Raw genomic sequence first — 18,278 nt, 5'->3', positions numbered from 1 at the left:
GATTGAAGTACTTCTCTTATTTATAAGCAAAGCGTTTTTGTATACATATTTTTTAACAAAATCTTTTTAGATCCCGTGAGTAGGGCTGGAAATGAGCCGAGTCGAGTCAAACTTGTCTGAGCTCGACTCGACTCGATAAGAATTGGTTCGGCTCGAAACTCGACTCGAGTTCGATACGAACCTTTTTTTTAACTCGAGTTCGGCTCGTTTAAAGTTCACGAACAACTCGGTTCAACTCGTTAGGTTCGACTCGTTTGCTCAAATTTTATATTTCAAAAGTTTTTTTCTTAAAAAAAGAGCAAAAATATAATTATCTTATAATTATAAGAAATAATAAAGCTATGGAGCATGTTGGACTCATTTAGCCCTTTACATTTATTACTGTAGCTCAATTTGTAGCCCTTTACATTTATTACTGTAGCTCTACCGATACATGTTTTCAATGTGATGCACTTCTCTTTATATAAGCTCTTCCTCTCTAATTTTTTCAAAACTGTCCGATGTGGGACTTATTTAGTCCGCATATTTGTTTAAAAGCATGCTCAAGGTAATTAGCTTGTTTTTCCTCTCTCTTTTATTAATCAAATTAGTTATAACTTATATAAAAAATAGTACATAATTATTAGAAGAAACTTGTAATAAATTATATATCATATTTTTATATATAAAATAACAATTATATATATATCGAGTTGGTTCATGAACCAAACGAGTCGAACCATACTTAGCTCAAGTTCAACTCGTTTATTTATCGAACTTAATTTTCAACTCAAGTTCGGCTCATTTGGTTCATGAACCACGTCCAACGATTCAATTGTCGAATCGAGTCTCGAACTATTTTCGAGTTGGTTCGGTTCATTGCCAGCCCTACCCGTGAGCATAGCTCAGGGACATGCAATGGCCGGGGTACGAACCCCGGACACCCCACTTATTCTCCTTGAACTTATTCTCCTTGAAAAAGGAGAATTCTAGCCACTAGGCTACCTGACCAAAAAAAAAATAACAAACACTTACTTTTGACGAAAAGATTAACAAACTCAACAAAAAAGAAGATTTAAGATATAATATAACAAACTCCTCCAAAAAAAAGTATAACAAACTCATTGATATTTGATTGATTTCAAATATATTTAAAAATAACAAAATCTTTTTTATTTTAAGTGCAAGTGAGTCACATATTCCTTAAAATCAATTTAAAAATATAATATAATTGTATTCCTTGAAATCTATTTAAAAATAATTAAAAATATAATATAATTGTTAATTGATTATTTCCCTAGGAAAAAATTAGGCTTAAATGCCTTTTATACTTTTAACTTTTAAAAAGTTGTAACCCACTTAAGGTAGCCTGGTTGTATTGACTTGGGACTTAAAATTGTGCTCCTCCTCAAAATCTTAAGTTTGATTCTTTTTGTAAAGAGAGCGATTTTATAGAGGTTCAAAAAGTCTCTTTAGAGAGTGTTGACTGTTGAGACTTTTTGGTTGACCACACATATTTATGTTTTGGGGTTGTCTTGGTGTAGATATAATAGGAAAAGGTATAGAGTAATAAATAGTTAAGGTTATAATAGGAAAAGTAACATTAATGTTGCATTGGTATTGTAAAGCGACATATAATTTGGGACAAATTTTTTTCCCTAAAACGACATACAATTTAGGACGATGTGAGTATTAATAAAGATGTTTTAGTAAATAAAACTTCTTTTATCATTGAAATCAATTCAATTAATCATTATCTTAAAAAATGTGTAAAATTTAACGAGACACGTAAAATGAAACAAAAGGAGTATTACTTGGCATTAAATTTTTGCACAATCTTTTATATGTTTTTATTATTATATTTTATCTTTATCTCTTTATTCCTATCACATCAATCTATTTTTCTTTGATTTCAAGATGTATACACCTCCAAGGAGTGCAGACCATTTTTGGTTTTGCACTTATATAAACTGCCTTTTAAAAAAGGAAATGTCAAATTTGGAAAATCAAAGCAAAGATGGTATAATTATCACCCCAAAGCAGCATAACGCTCATGAAGGGATCTCAAAAAAGCTTTCCGTGCTCCTAACGTTGTATTTACACTCATGAAACCATTAGACATCCATGAACAATGCCTTTCTTGGATTGCTATGTCTTTTGCATACCATACTCGACCGGATTCTTGATAGGCAGCACGCTAGGAAATGGCAAGCAAAGGTCAATAAGAACTTTTTTTTAGATTAAGTGTCTCTTTAAAAGTATCTATTTTTTGTGTGGCGTCTGTTGTAACATCCCAGACAACTTTAAGCACTGTCGATTGACTCTACAAATCAACACGAGTCTTTTCAGCATGTTTTGTCCTCACTCGCACGCTGATGTAGAATTTCTACATGTCATATAACTATGTACACGTGAGTATATATAGGATCGTTTTCCACAGGGAGTTGCGTTATATCATAAGCGTTTTCACAATCTTTCACATTAAGGTATCATTTATAAAATGTTTGTTTGTAACACTATATCCATAGATGACAATAAAGTAAACACGAGAAGAGATCGAACTATTTCGCTTGCGGTATAAGATAACGAGCAAGCATAACAGCAGCAATCTCTCGATCGATTAACAGACTCTAGCTTTATAACCAATATTATTACAATCATTTCTACAACATCCTTCGTGTCCAAAGCGACATTGTTATTTCTAAGTTAGCGTTTAAACATTCGTGTCCAAATCCCTTAAACGATAACAAAGTCGATCGGATAACTTAATCGACCGTGTCCAGCCTGATTAAGTATCCGAAAGCATTAAAATCTTGATTAAAAGTAATTATCAAAGGTTTACAAACTTGTCAAGAGTGATATAACATAAGATAGATTGTTATTCTAGTTCTAGATTCAAGAGTTCGTGTCCAAATCATCTTGAATCTCTTTGAAAGCATTAAAAGCAAGAATAACAACAATATTGAATCATTAAGCTAGAACCTTATATATTAAAAGATCAAAAGATTACATAATAGCTTGATTGTTACCTCAATACTACAAAGAAGGTGATAGTTACACATAGACATGTAAACTAATGCAAGGAATGAAGGAAAGATGAAGATTCCATGCCAAGATCCTTGATGTCTCAATGAATCTAGGGTTGAATCTACTCCTTAATCACTTGCTTTGTGTTTCTCTCTTGGAAATAGCTCTGACCTCTCTCTTAGAATGTATAAAAAATATCAATGGAATAGTGAATGACCTAAAAGAGAGGTAAGAATGCTATTTAAATGGGCCTGTATTTTTGTACCTACGCTAATAGCGCCTGCCACGCTAATAGCGTGGTAAGTCGGCCTATAATCTGGCCAATGGGCTGCTGCCACGTTGGCCTTGCCCTGCTTCTACGCTCCAGCCACGCTAATGGCGTAGCTTTCTGGACTCATTACGCTAATAGCGTCTCTCACGCTAATGGCGTGGTTCTTCATGGCCTGCTACGCTCCAGGTACGCTATTAGCGTACCTTTCTGGAGTGATTACGCTAATAGCGTAGCTTACGCTAATAGCGTGTTCTTCACAAGTGCTCCAGATTTCACGCTCCAGGTGCGCCATTGGCGTACCCTTCTGACCTTGGGCTTTTCTTCCTCACGCTAATAACGTAGGTTACGCTAATGGCGTGGCTTCCTTGAATTTTGACTTTTCTTGCTCCTTGCTTGTATTTTCCTACACAAAAAGGGTAGAATAGGGCTCAAAAGCATAAATGACATATTAACACAATATTTGGAGTTTTCCATAGAGAATCTTGCAAAACAAGTCACTAAAATGCCGAAACTCCTATATGAAATATATCACTTTTAAACACTTATCAAACTCTCCCCAACTTGGCTTTTTGTTTGTCCTCAAACAAATCAATTGAAAAGGAAACTAACAAGGCTTTGGACAAGGTTTTCAACATGGTGTCAACAATTCAAAACAAAAATAAACAAATGGTGATTCAAATAAGATCGCGTGGACAAGCATGAAGTCCTCCGCTACTCTAGATTCAAACTAAGAATGCGAAAAATGTCCTAAGCACAAACTATACATCATAAACTTCAAAACATAAACATATCTATCTATGAACCACACCTAACACACTTTTTTAAAAGTAAATGCAATGATATGATAACAATAAGTGAGGTAATGAACACACATCCAACAATCATGCTAACATCCTATTTAAGTTAGGTGTCCATCCAAATATCGTCTCAAAAAGCATAAAAGCATGGATCAAAAGGTCTTGCAAGGGTTATAACTTGGCCGGGCTACAAAAGAAATGTCATATGTGGGGCAATTGATCAGAAAGCCTATCAAAGAGGAACATTTTTTTTGTATCACAACTTGAAATCCATATACTTCCCTACCAAGAATTACAACCTTTGGTGATTAACAATCAAACTTATAACCTTGACAACTTATTCTATTTTTGATTTTTCTCTATCTTTTTCTTTTCTTTTCTTTTCTTTTTCAAATGTACAATTTTTTTCTTTGATTCAATGTTGTCAGGTTATTTTAACAATTTCACCATAAACTTGACATATAATGCCTCCTTTTCTCCCCAACTTGAATACAACAAAACTCTAATTGAATGTTCCCCTATCCTAAGGCAAGGGACAAAGTACAAAAAGGTTAAGGGTTCAACAAATTAAAAATTATCAAAGTCCTTTCAGAGACAAGCATGAACTGGATTTATGAAAAATTTCAGACAAATTCACTAAGCATTGTGCTTATGAATATTGACAGTTCATGTTTGAGGACTTGATTCATTAGGCTCAGATTGGGGTATCAGATACTCGCTCTTCTCACATGTAGGCTTTATGTGGTCAAGTAGGTTACTCTCAATTCAAAAAGTGTCTTGATCCTTTCCATGCTTTCAAACAATTCAAAATGATTATCAGATTTAACATAACTAAAACAAGTTAGACGGTGATTATCGGTCTCCAGCATATATACAACAGATTGAAGCTACCTCACATTTATGTTAAGTACTAAGTGGTTCAAAAATATTTATGTTTATGAAAAGAATTAAATGATATATGTTTTGTGCAAAGTACAAGTTTCAAATTCTTATTAAAAATCTAGAATAACAGGAAACTAATACCTTGGCCTTACGCTTTCTCACAAGTAATATCATTATCACTCACCTGCTTTTGCTCAAACATGGCTCCATGGAGCACTTTAAAATTTGTTGTTCATGAGCAATTTCTTTTGAGAGACACAAGCAAGATGTAAACAACAAAAATTCATCCAAAGCATAAGTTAAAAACCAAAAAGCTAAGTTATTAAACCACAATAATATAAAGTACTAAAGTATCAGGTCGAGCACTAAAAACCACAGTGCTCGAAGAGTACAAAATATAACCAAAATGCAAAATACAACCAAATTAAATAAGTTTCAACATGAAATAAGGAAAGCAAAAGTTCGAAAGCAAAAAGAAAAAACATCACTAAAAAGCCATGATCACATCACTGATCATCATCAGCATCAGCATCATCCATCTCTAGATCCTCCTCCACATCATCATCTTCACCTCCAGCATTTTCAGGCTCAGGTGTAGCCTCATCATCAACAGCATCTGCCACCCCCACATAAGGACCTGGCCTGCCCTCAGGCCAATGAACATAGCTCTGGTACTGGTCAGGTGTCATGACCGGGTAATCAGCATTTCCCGGATACATGTGAGCATTGTAGAGGTCCTGGTGTATGCCCATGTTGCTCCTCCAAATTGCCTCATTATGATCCATTAAGAAGCTATTCTGGTCCCTCACGTACTGGTTATGCATCTGCTGCTCCAGCATGAAAGTCTGCAAACCTGAAAAATCAAAGGAACCAGGGCCCTCAGATGGGCCACCCTTATCATCATCAAAGTGGCTTTGGGAACATCGCTGCTCTCTCTTCTCCCAGGTGCGGATAGAAGTATCATTAATGGTCCCCTCAATATCTTCATCATAGGGTCCAGTAATGGGTACTCCATGGGCCTTAAGCAAGGCCATGATAAGTCCGGGATAGAATAGTGCAACCTTCTTAGCACCGGTGGCAACCTTTAACGCCACAGCCTTCAGCTCATTGGCTATTATGCGAGCAATATCAACCTTAACTTTGTTCATAATACACCAGATGAGTGGTAGGACAGCTTTTGGGGCATCGGATGTATGGGCTCGGGGTAAAGCATTGTGGACAAGAAATTGGAACACTAAGCAGGCCTTAGCATTCATCTCTTTTGTGAGAGCATGCCTGATCTCTCCCCTATCATTCTTCACAAAGTACCTTCCTTTGTTCATGATGTCCCGCTCAATTTGCTCATAGGTCCAGTTCCCTTGAGCATTTCTCTTAGCATAAGTACACAAAGGAGGGTCAGTTGGATCTTCTGAAGGTGGAAGGACTAAGGGATTGCCTAGGAATTCATTGATTGAATCCCTATCAAAAGGGATTTGCTTCCTGTTATACCCTAATTTTGGACCTAAAAATACTTGTTCAATTCTTCTTTTCTTGCATTACAGGCCATTTTGAACTGTCTCTGATCAATTACTTCTTTCTCTGCATTCTATTTCAATATTACTTGCAAAATTCACATAAAAGGGCATTTTAGTCATTTCCTATGCCAAAATTTCTTTCAGTCTTTGAAAAATTGTTTGAGTCCTTTCAAATAGTTTTGATAAGTCTTCATTTCAATTTTATGTCAAAATCCATTTCAAAAATTGCATTTGAAGTCATTTTGAGTCAGTCTTGCCCCTAGGGGCATTTTAGTCTTTTCATGTGTTAAAACCCTGTTTAAATTCTAAAAATTGTCTCTGAGTCTTTTAATTCGCTTGTATAAACTCTTGCTTTAATCCCTTGTTAAAAAATCATTTTTAAATTGCATTTGAGTCGTTTCGAGTCATTTTAGTCCCTAGGGGCGTTTCGGTCATTTCACATAATATTTCTGATTCATTTTAATCTGCTTTGTTGTTTTTAATCGTCTCACTTTGAAGGTGAGAAAAACACAAGAAGGGGGGTTGAATTGTGTTTTGAAAAATTCTTCGTTTCTCTTAAAAACTGAACACACTGATCAGAAGCTAGGTGAGACAGCTTCTGAAGTGATAATCAGAATCTAAATGCAGCGGAATAAAACAGAGAGAGAGAAGAAGAACGACACAAAGTAATTATACTGGTTCCTTCCACAATCCGGAAGTAGTCCAGTCCCCCTTGCACTTCCAAGGAGATTTCACTATGAGTAATATCTGATTACAAATGCTCAAGCACACAAGCAAGAGACTTCCAATGCTCAAGCACACAAGCAAGAGACTTCCTTTGCTCAAGAACACAATCAAGAGACTTCCTGCTCAAGCACAACTGCAAGAGACTTCCTAACTAAACAAAATTACACAGAAAATTGTTTAAGGTTGAACACTTGATATACAATCAGAGGTGCTCACAATACAAATCAGATACAGACTCAATGAACTTAAGAATTTCTAAGATATGACTTTGAGACACAGAAATTCTAAGTGAATGCAGAACAATTTCAGCAGAGGTTTGGTACTTGTGAAAATCGTGTGAGTCTTTCGTTTAGCGTTCTTGCATTACCAAATCTCTAGGTCTTCACTCCTTTATATAGAGGTGTGAAAGAGACGTTGTGAAATTGCCAGCACACCAAAGAGTCGTTATTGAAGCTTGATCTTTCACCAATGATCTTTTGCCTGATTTGGTTGTTGTCCTATGAAGAACCAATTTGAAATCCATTCCTTATCCAAAGGAACATATATGCAGGCGAGACCGTATTCTGGAGCTGTTTTCTTGTCTTGAAGCGTAGACACAAAACAGAGTAGTGGAGAACGTGGTTGTACAATTCGTACAAAGTACAATGTCAACGCTTTCGTCCAAAATGCAAGCACAAGCCTTCAAACACCTTTGAAATGACCGTTGCAAAATTCCACTAATCCTTTGTTTGTGTTTTCGAATCCAATGGACAGCTTTTGCATTGATAATTCTTCAATTCTTGAATCTTTTGCAAATCCAGTTGAGATTCAGCTTCTGGTGAAATAGCTTCTGATGAGGCAGCTTCTGATGATGCAGCTTCTGATGATATGACTTCTGCAGCTTCTGATGACGCAGCTTCTGATGATGTGGCTTCTGGACCTCTTGTCTTCAGAAGCACTATTCTTCAGAAGCAGCTTTACTTCAGGAGCGCTATTTCTTCAGGAGCAGCTTGACTTCAGGAGTGCTTTGCCTTCAGAATCATCTAAGCTTCATTTTCTTTTGCTCTTTATTTGCTCATTCAGAACCAATGATGATGTGACTTCATAATTATGGTCCTGTACACTTGAACAAATATTAGCTAGTCCAATTTACAATTTTTAATACCTTGTTATCATCAAAACTCTTTAAGGTTCGTTGTTAAACACATTTTGTTCCAACAATCTCCCCCTTTTTGATGATGACAAACAAAAGTATTTAAAATTGATCAATTGTTGTTAATCTAATTAACAAGTTGACTTTGGGGTTCTGAGGTTTGTAAGCTCAGAATCTGAGGTTTGTAAGCTCAAACTCCCCCTGAGTCTGATAGTATTTAAGGTGAGGTTTGTAAGCTCCCCCTAAGTTCTATCCAGGTTAATTAAATTCATTTTTCGCACAATAAAAAATATCAGAGCTTAAAAACAAAATTGAATCATTGAAAGAATTAACTTATAGATAAGAAGAATGGTTCAATTAATTTTACTTGAATTTTGATACTCCTTCGTTCGTTCATAGCTTATACCAATAAGGTAAAAAAAATGATAGAAGTTTTTCAAAAAATTTCAAATGCCATTAATGGGGCTCAGAGCCTTTAAATACTTGTCACATATACTCCCCCTTTTGTCATTATCAAAAAAGATAAAAATAAGCATAAAAGACAAAAAGATTTGAGAAAAACTCAAACAAAAGAGACTATACAAGAAATTAATTAAATAAATCAGATCAAAAATATATGAACATGAATATCTAAAATATCAGAAGCAGCTAAACAGTCAGAATCAGTAAGCATTCAGAAGCAAAGAGAATTAAAACAGAATGGTTTCAGAAGCAAGGACTAGGAATTCAAAACAAACAACAAACAAAAAGAAAAACACAAGGGTGTGCAACTAAGTGTTGGTTTGATGTTGTTTCTTCATCTCATCCATTTCTTCAATCTTCTTCTGCAACAGTTCTTCAAGCTGTTGTTGCCTCTGGAGAAGAGCCTGTTCCCTTTCCTTAGCTTCTTGCTGCTGCTGTGCCATCTGTTTCTTCAGAAGCTTACACAACCTGGCTTCTCTGGTCAAGTAGTCCGTTTATGAGAAGAAAGGCTGGTTTGCCAGGAGCAGTGTAGAACTTCTTACTCTAAGACTCTGATTCAGATTTTCCATTAGCCTTCTGACTGATGCTTGCTTGACTCTGATGCATTTAGCCTTGATCTCTTCAATAAGCTCAGTTGCCCGGTTCTGAAGAGATGCCCAGGAGTCTTCATATGCACTTGTGAGATCAATTGTCCTTCGTTGATCCACAAGATTATGCAATCTACTAAGGATTGTCAGAAGCTCAGCATTGATATATCCAGATTCCAGGATGTTTGTGGGTGGATGTTCAAGGATTTCAAGATCAGAATCACTGATTTCCAAATCTTGAACAGAGTTATGAACTGGAATGGTAAAGTGTGTTTGAGTGTTTGAAGATGAAGGCTGGTCAGAGGCTTGAGAGGAGGTTGAGGCTTGAACATTGACTAGAGAGTTGTCAACATCCATGGGAGTTGGTTGTGGGGAGTGTTCAATTTCAGTTGGTGGTTGTTTTGGTGAAGTTGATGTTTGAGTGTTGAGTTGGGGGTCAATGGTAGCTGTTGGTGATTGTGGGGGTGTTGTGGGTTTATGTGGTTCAGGTGTTTGTTGATGGGGGTTTTCTGAAACAACATTTTCAGGAGCAGCTGCTTCTGGAGTTGCTTCAGAGGCCTTTTCTGAAGTAGATTCAACATTTTCTAGAGGAATCATGTTGAGAGGTTGAATGTTAAGGGGTTGAGGGTTAAGGCGAAAGATAGTCTCAATGACTTTTTCTCTCTGCACAGCCATTTCAGCCAACTTTTCAGTAATTATGTGACCAACTGGCTCATAAGTAGTTGACTGAGAGGGCTTTTTGTTGGTTTTGGTTGATGTTGACTTGCTTTTTACTGGTTTTTGAAAGAGTTGGGCTAAGGGTATATCATCATCAGAATCATCAAAATCTGATAATGGTGTGGATGCGGAATCTGATGATATATTAATTACCTTCTCTGGTTCAGGATCAGAATCCTCTTTAACAGACTCACTGGTCATCAGCAACAGTTGCTTGGCTTCTGAAACTACAGACTCTTGTAGCTCAGCAGCAATCTCCATAGCTTTTCCAATAGCTTCTGACACAATAGTAGCAGCTTCAGTCTTCTTAGAAACATGAGGGAAGTTCTTGGTCCTCCTTACTGCTTGCTTCCTTTTCTTCTTTGGTATTGCAGGTTGATCAAGAGTAATGCCAACATCCATGATCATCCTGGAATCCATGTCTTCAATGGCTTCTTCAATAGAAGGTACTGATGAACTACCAATTTTGAGCTTGTCAGTAGCAACTTTTGCCTTTTTAGCAAATTGTTCAACCTCTAGATATTGCTCTGCAGTCATCTTCCTTTTTGACTTTCTGCCTCTGGCTCGTGGCAGAGCACCACCATACATTTCCTCTGGAATATCTTCCAATCTGATTCTCTCATTGGTTGCCTCAAAATGTTCCTTTATATAGTACATCTGCACTTCAATGGGATCCTTCTTGCAGATGGGTGGAAAGTCCTTCATAAGATCAGACTTAACAAGTGATTCACTCAAATCTGTATGAAGCTTGGTGACAGCAGGGATCAACTTCATATTCTTGAGGGTTTGTGCATTAATGAACTTTCCAGTTTTAGTATCAAGCAACTCATCTGTGAAGGCTTCAGCACTGCTTAGTTTGTCCAAGACTCCTCCTTGATAGAATATTTCTGACAAGAGTCTTCCATAAGGTACCCAGGTTCTATTTTGCAGCTGACTCTGTTTCAGACACTCTATCAAGTATTTGAACATATATTTTGGCACGTTCACTTTCTCCTTCTTAATGAAGTGTTGAAGAAAGACTTTTTGTGCCAAATTGGGTTTCTCACTACCACCACATGGAAGTAAGTCCTCATTCTGAATCTTCAGAAGCAGCTTCTTATCCATGCTTAGATCAGCATACTTTCCTGCTTGCGTTGAGTTGTACAGGACCAAGTTTACTTTTTCCTTCCAGAGGCGTTCTTCAGCTGTATTTGAGAGATCAATTCCAGAGTATTTTCCAGAGGCCTCTCTACAGAGTACAGCTTCTATCTGCCATTCCGCAATTCTCACTGGAATACCACAAATACTTGACCTGATTTCAATACCTGTAAATGGCTCAAGTCCCATTTCTTCTCTGGTCTTCCCTTCCAGTTCGGGATAAATCAACACCATTTGACTTTCTTCAGTTATAGACGCAGCTTTGTCATAAACCTTAGCCCTTACCCAGAAGTGTCTTACCAATGCTTCGTATGTTGGTCCATTCAACATCTTGAAGTAATGCATAAGTTCCTGCTCTTCATAGTAGCTTCTGATCCAACACTCATGGAAGGCGAGTGATTCAAAATCCACCGGATTTTCTATTTGAACCTGTAGTTCCCATTCTTCCAATTTCATGCTTCTTCCTTTGTAGTCAAATTCAGGGACCATCCGTGAAGTAGATTCTGAGACTTTTGAGCTTGATGATGCCATTTGATGATCGACGAAGATTTGAAGAAGATGAAGATTTTAGGGTTCTAAGTCTGAGAGAATGCGCTTACTTCGCAAGAGGTTTGAGAGCAAATGTGTTTGTTGTGAGTGAGTAGTGTGTGAATTGTCAAAGTGTTAAAAGTAAAACGATTGCAATTCAAAAGAGACAAACAAACATAACATTAATGACAAAATTGGGGGCGCGTGAAAAGTACTTTCAAAGCTATTAAATCATCATTGCCCTTTTTAGTTATACACCAACACATACAGGCCACGTAAGAAGTTCACAGAGTAACTACCAAGTTAGTGGGCTAGAAGTTACTTTTAAAAAGTAACTCCCAACGTTTCCACTAATTCAACTATTCAGAAGCAATAAATCCAGCTTCTGGACTTCAGATGCTGACGTCATCAGAAGCGAGTTTTCCTCAGAACCTCAATAAAGAGCTTCTGATGGACTACTGCTTCTGAACTAACTTCAGAACCTAAAATCCTATTCAGGAGCAAGCAAACATCTAATCAGACACGTAATGCATGTTCAAATTTTTCTTTATAAAATCAAATCTTTCAACAGTTAAAGGCTTAGTAAATATATCAGCCCATTGATTTTCAGTATCAATGAATTGTATATCTAAAATTCCTTTTTGAACATAATCTCTGATAAAATGGTGTTTGATTTCAATGTGCTTGGCTCTTGAATGCAAAATTGGATTTTTAGACAAACAAATAGCAGCAGTATTATCACAATAAATGGGAATACTGTTAGCAGTTATCTGATAATCTTCCAACTGATGTTTCATCCAGAGTAGTTGTGTACAACAACTTGCAGCTGAAATGTATTCTGCTTCTGCTGTAGACATAGCAATAGTTGTTTGTCTTTTGCTAGCCCAGGATATAAGATTATCACCCAGAAATTGACAGTTGCCACTGGTTGACTTTCTTTCAATCCTATCACCAGCATAATCAGCATCACAGAATCCAATTAGCTTATAATCTAAGGATTTCCTATAAAGGAGTCCAAGATTAGTTGTTCCTTTCAAATACCTGAAGATTCTCTTGACAGCAGTCATATGAGATTCTTTAGGATCTGATTGGAATCTTGCACACAAGCATACACTGAATAAAATATCTGGCCTAGATGCAGTGAGGTATAACAAAGAACCAATCATACCTCTATACAGCTTTTGATCTACTTTAGCTCCTTCATCTTCTTTGCTTAAGTTGCACGTGGGGTGCATTGGAGTGTTCATCACTTTACAATCTTCAAGTTTGAACTTCTTCAGAAGCTCCTTTGTGTACTTTGATTGATGAACATAGACTCCATCTTTGCATTGATTGATTTGAATGCCAAGGAAGAACTTCAGCTCTCCCATCATGCTCATTTCAAATTCATCCTGCATCAACTCAGAAAATTCCTTGCAAAGAGATGCATTAGTAGAACCAAATATTATATCATCAACATATATTTGCACAACAAGAATATCTTTCCCAAGGGTCCTTCTGAAGAGTGTAGTATCAACCTGTCCTCTTTTAAAGTCATTTTTGATTAAGAAATTACTTAGTCTATCATACCAAGCTCTGAGAGCTTGTTTCAAGCCATATAGTGATTTCTTCAGTTTAAAAACATGGTCAGGATATTTAATATCCTCAAATCCAGGAGGTTGCTTGACATACACTTCTTCTTCTATGACACCATTTAGAAAAGCACTCTTGACATCCATTTGATATAATATTATGCCATGATTAACTGCATAGGAAAGAAGTAACCTGATTGCTTCCAATCTTGCAACTGGAGCAAACGTTTCAGTGTAATCAATGCCTTCTTGTTGACTATACCCTTGTGCAACAAGCCTGGCTTTGTTTCTTGTTACTTCACCTTGCTCATTCAGCTTGTTTCTGAATACCCATTTTGTTCCAATAATGTTCTTGTGCTGAGGTTTGGGTACCAGATCCCACACATCATTTCTTTGAAATTGATTCAACTCTTCTTGCATAGCTAGGATCCATCCATCATCTGAAAGTGCTTCATCAACTGTTGTAGGTTCAATCATTGAGATTAGTCCAATCATTGACTCCTCTTGTCTGAAATGTGATCTTGTTCTTCTTGGACTATCTTTGTTTCCAATGATTAGCTCCTCAGGATGTGAAGACTTGTGTTTGAATGTGTTTCTGGGAGGATCTGCTTGATGTGAGCCATCTTGTGCTTCATCAGAAGCAGCTTCATCTTGCGCTTCTGATGTGGGTTCAGCTTCTGGACTATCTTCAGACTCAGCTATCTGATCAGGTTCTGGAGTAGCTTCAGGAACCTGTATCTCTGCAAAACTTTCACCTTGCTTTGAAGTTTTATCTTCAAGCTCCTTGTCATCAAATTTAACGTGCATAGATTCTTCAACATAGAGTGTTTCTGAATTATACACTCTGTATGCCTTTGACCTTTCAGAGTAACCTAAAAAGATTCCTCTTTGGGCCTTGGCATCAAATTTCTTTAGGTAGAGCTTGTTGTTCAGAATGTAACATGTACATCCAAATTGATGAAAGTAAGAGATATTGGGTTTTCTTCCTTTAAAGAGTTCATATGCTGTTTTCTCCAAAATAGGTCTAATATAGATCCTGTTTTGAACATAGCATGTTGTATTCACTGCTTCTGCCCAAAAATGTTTTGGTAAATTGTTTTCATGAATCATGGTTCTGGCCATTTCTTGTAAAGTTCTATTCTTTCTCTCTACAACCCCATTTTGTTGTGGTGTTCTAGGAGAAGAGAACTCATGGAAAATTCCATGTTTTTCACAAAAAGCTTCAAATGGCTCATTTTCAAATTCTCCACCATGATCACTTCTGACTTTCAAAATTTTTGATTCTTTCTCAGATTGAATTTGAGTGCAGAAGCTACTGAATACATCACACGCAACATCTTTACTCTTTATGAATTTCACCCAAGTCCATCTGCTGTAATCATCAACAATGACTAATCCATATCTACTTCCATATAGGGATGCAGTACTCACTGGTCCAAATAAATCAATATGGAGTAATTCTAAAGGTCTTGAGGTTGAAACAATGTCTTTGGTTTTAAAAGAAGATTTCACAATTTTCCCTCTCTGACATGCACCACAGAGTGCATCTGAATGATAGTCAATGTCTGGTAGCCCTTTCACAAGTTGTAACTTACTAAGCTTAGAGATTAATCTCCAGTTAGCATGTCCCAACCTTCTGTGCCACATCCATTTCTTATCATTCACTGATAATAGGCAAACCACCTTCTGATCAGCCAGTTCAGAAAAATTGATTTTATAGACATTGTCAACTCTCTTTCCCTTGAACACAATGGATTTGTCTTCCTTGTTGATTACTATACAGTTGGGTTTTTCAAAAAGCACATCATAACCATTATCACAAAATTGACTAATGCTCAAAAGGTTATGTTCAAGACCATCTACCAACCATACATTATTAATTGAGGTAGAGGAATTACCAATAGTTCCTGTACCTATGATCTTGCCTGACTGGTTGCCTCCAAATTTCACATTTCCTCCCTCTTTCATTGTTAGGCTGAGGAACATGGACTTGTCTCCTGTCATGTGTCTTGAGCAACCGCTGTCTAGGTACCATGATCTTTGCTTTGGCACTGCTCTTAGACATACCTGCATCATTGACATTTTTAGATTTAGGTACCCATTGTTCTATGGGTCCTGGAAGGTTAGTACTTAAGGCTTTACTCTTCACTTCTTGTACCTTGTGCTGTGAGTTGGGTTGCTTCTGATTAACCATCACCTTAGGTTTTGGTACTTCAGAAGCAGTAACTATCTTCTTCTGAAACTTAGACTTCAGAACCCCAGATTTTGGTTTCACCAGACTCTGAGGAATAGGTTCTGATCTTTTCAGGATCCTGACCTTTGAAGTCTTGGAATCAGATTTGATCATAGCCTTTGACTTAGAGTTCTTTGGCGTTGAAGTAATCTTAACCTTAGGACTAGAAGCTTCAGGTTCTGATTGAACAACAGTTTCCAACTCAGCCCCTTCTGGTACAAAGAATGTTTTCAGACCTTCCTTGATGCATTCACAACAAGATTTTAGATTGGTTTTCTCAAGTTTCACTTCTGGAAAATCAATTCCTCTGCCATTGTTCTTGTAAATGCTATAAATCATAGAAGCTACTCTGCTTCTGTCAATGCCAGATATAATAAAATCTTCAAGAGCAATTTCATGGTTACTTAAAGGTTTTTCATTACACTTTTCTTGTAGCTTCTGACATAAGAACCTGAGCTGATCTTCATATGTTTTACACATGAAGTCAAAGCCCCTAAGTCCTTGTTCAGAAGCTTTCAGATCCAATAGAGTTGATTTTTGCTGTTGTACCAAATCAGCATATTTTTCTTTTAAATCCTTCAACTCATTGGTTCTTACTTCAAAATGTGTAAGAAGTTCTTTAAGTGACTCAACAAGTTCATCTCTGGGAATTTTGGAATATACCTCGTTTTTATCTTCTGAGTCTGAATCTGATCCAGCTTCTGAAGTTGCTGTTGCTACCAACCCAACAGCTACCTTTGCATCTTCATCAGCTTCCTCTTTATCAGATCCAGATTCACTACCCAAATCATCCCAGGTTGCCATTAAACTCTGCTTAATCTGCTTCTTGAGTTTGCTTGGTTTGAATGTAGACCTCTTTGACTTGTCCTTTGACTTTTCTCTTTGAAGATCAGGGCATTCAGCAATGAAGTGTCCAGGCTTCTTACAGTTGAAGCATCCCTTCTGATCTTCTTTCTTTGAGCTTCTGGAGTTACCCCTTCTGGAGAGAAACTTTCTGTTCTTCTTGGCCAGATATTGAAGTCTGTTTGAGAGCATGGCCATTTCAGCAGCATCTGGTTCAGAATCTGAACTTGACTGTTCTTCCTCTTCAGATTCAACTACTTTGAGAGCTTTTGATGACTTGCCTTTGGATGGAAGAGCTATTGATTTACTCTTCTTAGTAGACTCATGTTCATTAAGACTTAACTCATGAACTTTGAGAGAACTAACAAGATCTTCGACACTTAAAGTGTTTAAATCTTTAGCTTCCTCAATGGCAGTCACTTTTGGTCTCCATCTGGCAGGTAAGCTTCTGAGTATCTTGCTTACATGATCAGAAGCAACATAGCTCTTCTTTAGAATCTGTAGCCCAGAAACTAAGGTTTGAAATCTTGAGTACATCTCCTCAATAGTTTCATCATCCTTCATCTTGAATAACTCATACTGATGTACAAGCAGGAGAGCCTTTGCTTCTTTGACCTTCTTGCTTCCTTCATAATTTGAACAGAGAGAAGCAAACATAGCTTTAGCAGTGGATTTGTCACTCATCTTCATGTATTCTGCTTTGGGTATGGCAGTGACAAGAGCTCCTCTGATAATATGATGCTTCTTGTAAAGTTTCCTCAGTTCTGGAGTATGTTTCTTTCTATCCACAGCAGCTCCTTCTTCATCAAGGACTAAATCACCAACACCATCTTCCAGAATATCCCATAATTCTTCATCCAGGCTCATGATGTAACTGTAAAAGTTGGTCTTCCACCAAGAGAACTCTTCAGCATCTCCATTGAACTTTGGAACTTTTCCAACACTGGTTTTCTTACTATCACTATAATCATGTGAGACATGTTTATAGCTAGTATCACTAGAACCAGTAGGAGGAGGAGTAGACATGTTTTTCTCAGATCTTTGACTGTTGCACGGTTAAGTGTTACACAAACAGACCAAGGCTCTAGATACCAATTGAAGGTGAGAAAAACACAAGAAGGGGGGTTGAATTGTGTTTTGAAAAATTCTTCGTTTCTCTTAAAAACTGAACACACTGATCAGAAGCTAGGTGAGACAGCTTCTGAAGTGATAATCAGAATCTAAATGCAGCGGAATAAAACAGAGAGAGAGAAGAAGAACGACACAAAGCAATTATACTGGTTCCTTCCACAATCCGGAAGTAGTCCAGTCCCCCTTGCACTTCCAAGGAGATTTCACTATGAGTAATATCTGATTACAAATGCTCAAGCACACAAGCAAGAGACTTCCAATGCTCAAGAACACAAGCAAGAGACTTCCTTTGCTCAAGAACACAATCAAGAGACTTCCTGCTCAAGCACAACTGCAAGAGACTTCCTAACTAAACAAAATTACACAGAAAATTGTTTAAGGTTGAACACTTGATATACAATCAGAGGTGCTCACAATACAAATCAGATACAGACTCAATGAACTTAAGAATTTCTAAGATATGACTTTGAGACACAGAAATTCTAAGTGAATGCAGAACAATTTCAGCAGAGGTTTGGTACTTGTGAAAATCGTGTGAGTCTTTCGTTTAGCGTTCTTGCATTACCAAATCTCTAGGTCTTCACTCCTTTATATAGAGGTGTGAAAGAGACGTTGTGAAATTGCCAGCACACCAAAGAGTCGTTATTGAAGCTTGATCTTTCACCAATGATCTTTTGCCTGATTTGGTTGTTGTCCTATGAAGAACCAATTTGAAATCCATTCCTTATCCAAAGGAACATA

The sequence above is a fragment of the Medicago sativa genome, chromosome 4, assembly GCF_051527215.1.
Source record: "Medicago sativa cultivar Bolivia chromosome 4, Bolivia_mono, whole genome shotgun sequence".
In the NCBI taxonomy this organism is placed as follows: Eukaryota; Viridiplantae; Streptophyta; class Magnoliopsida; order Fabales; family Fabaceae; genus Medicago; species Medicago sativa.
This window is presented reverse-complemented; position numbering follows the sequence as displayed.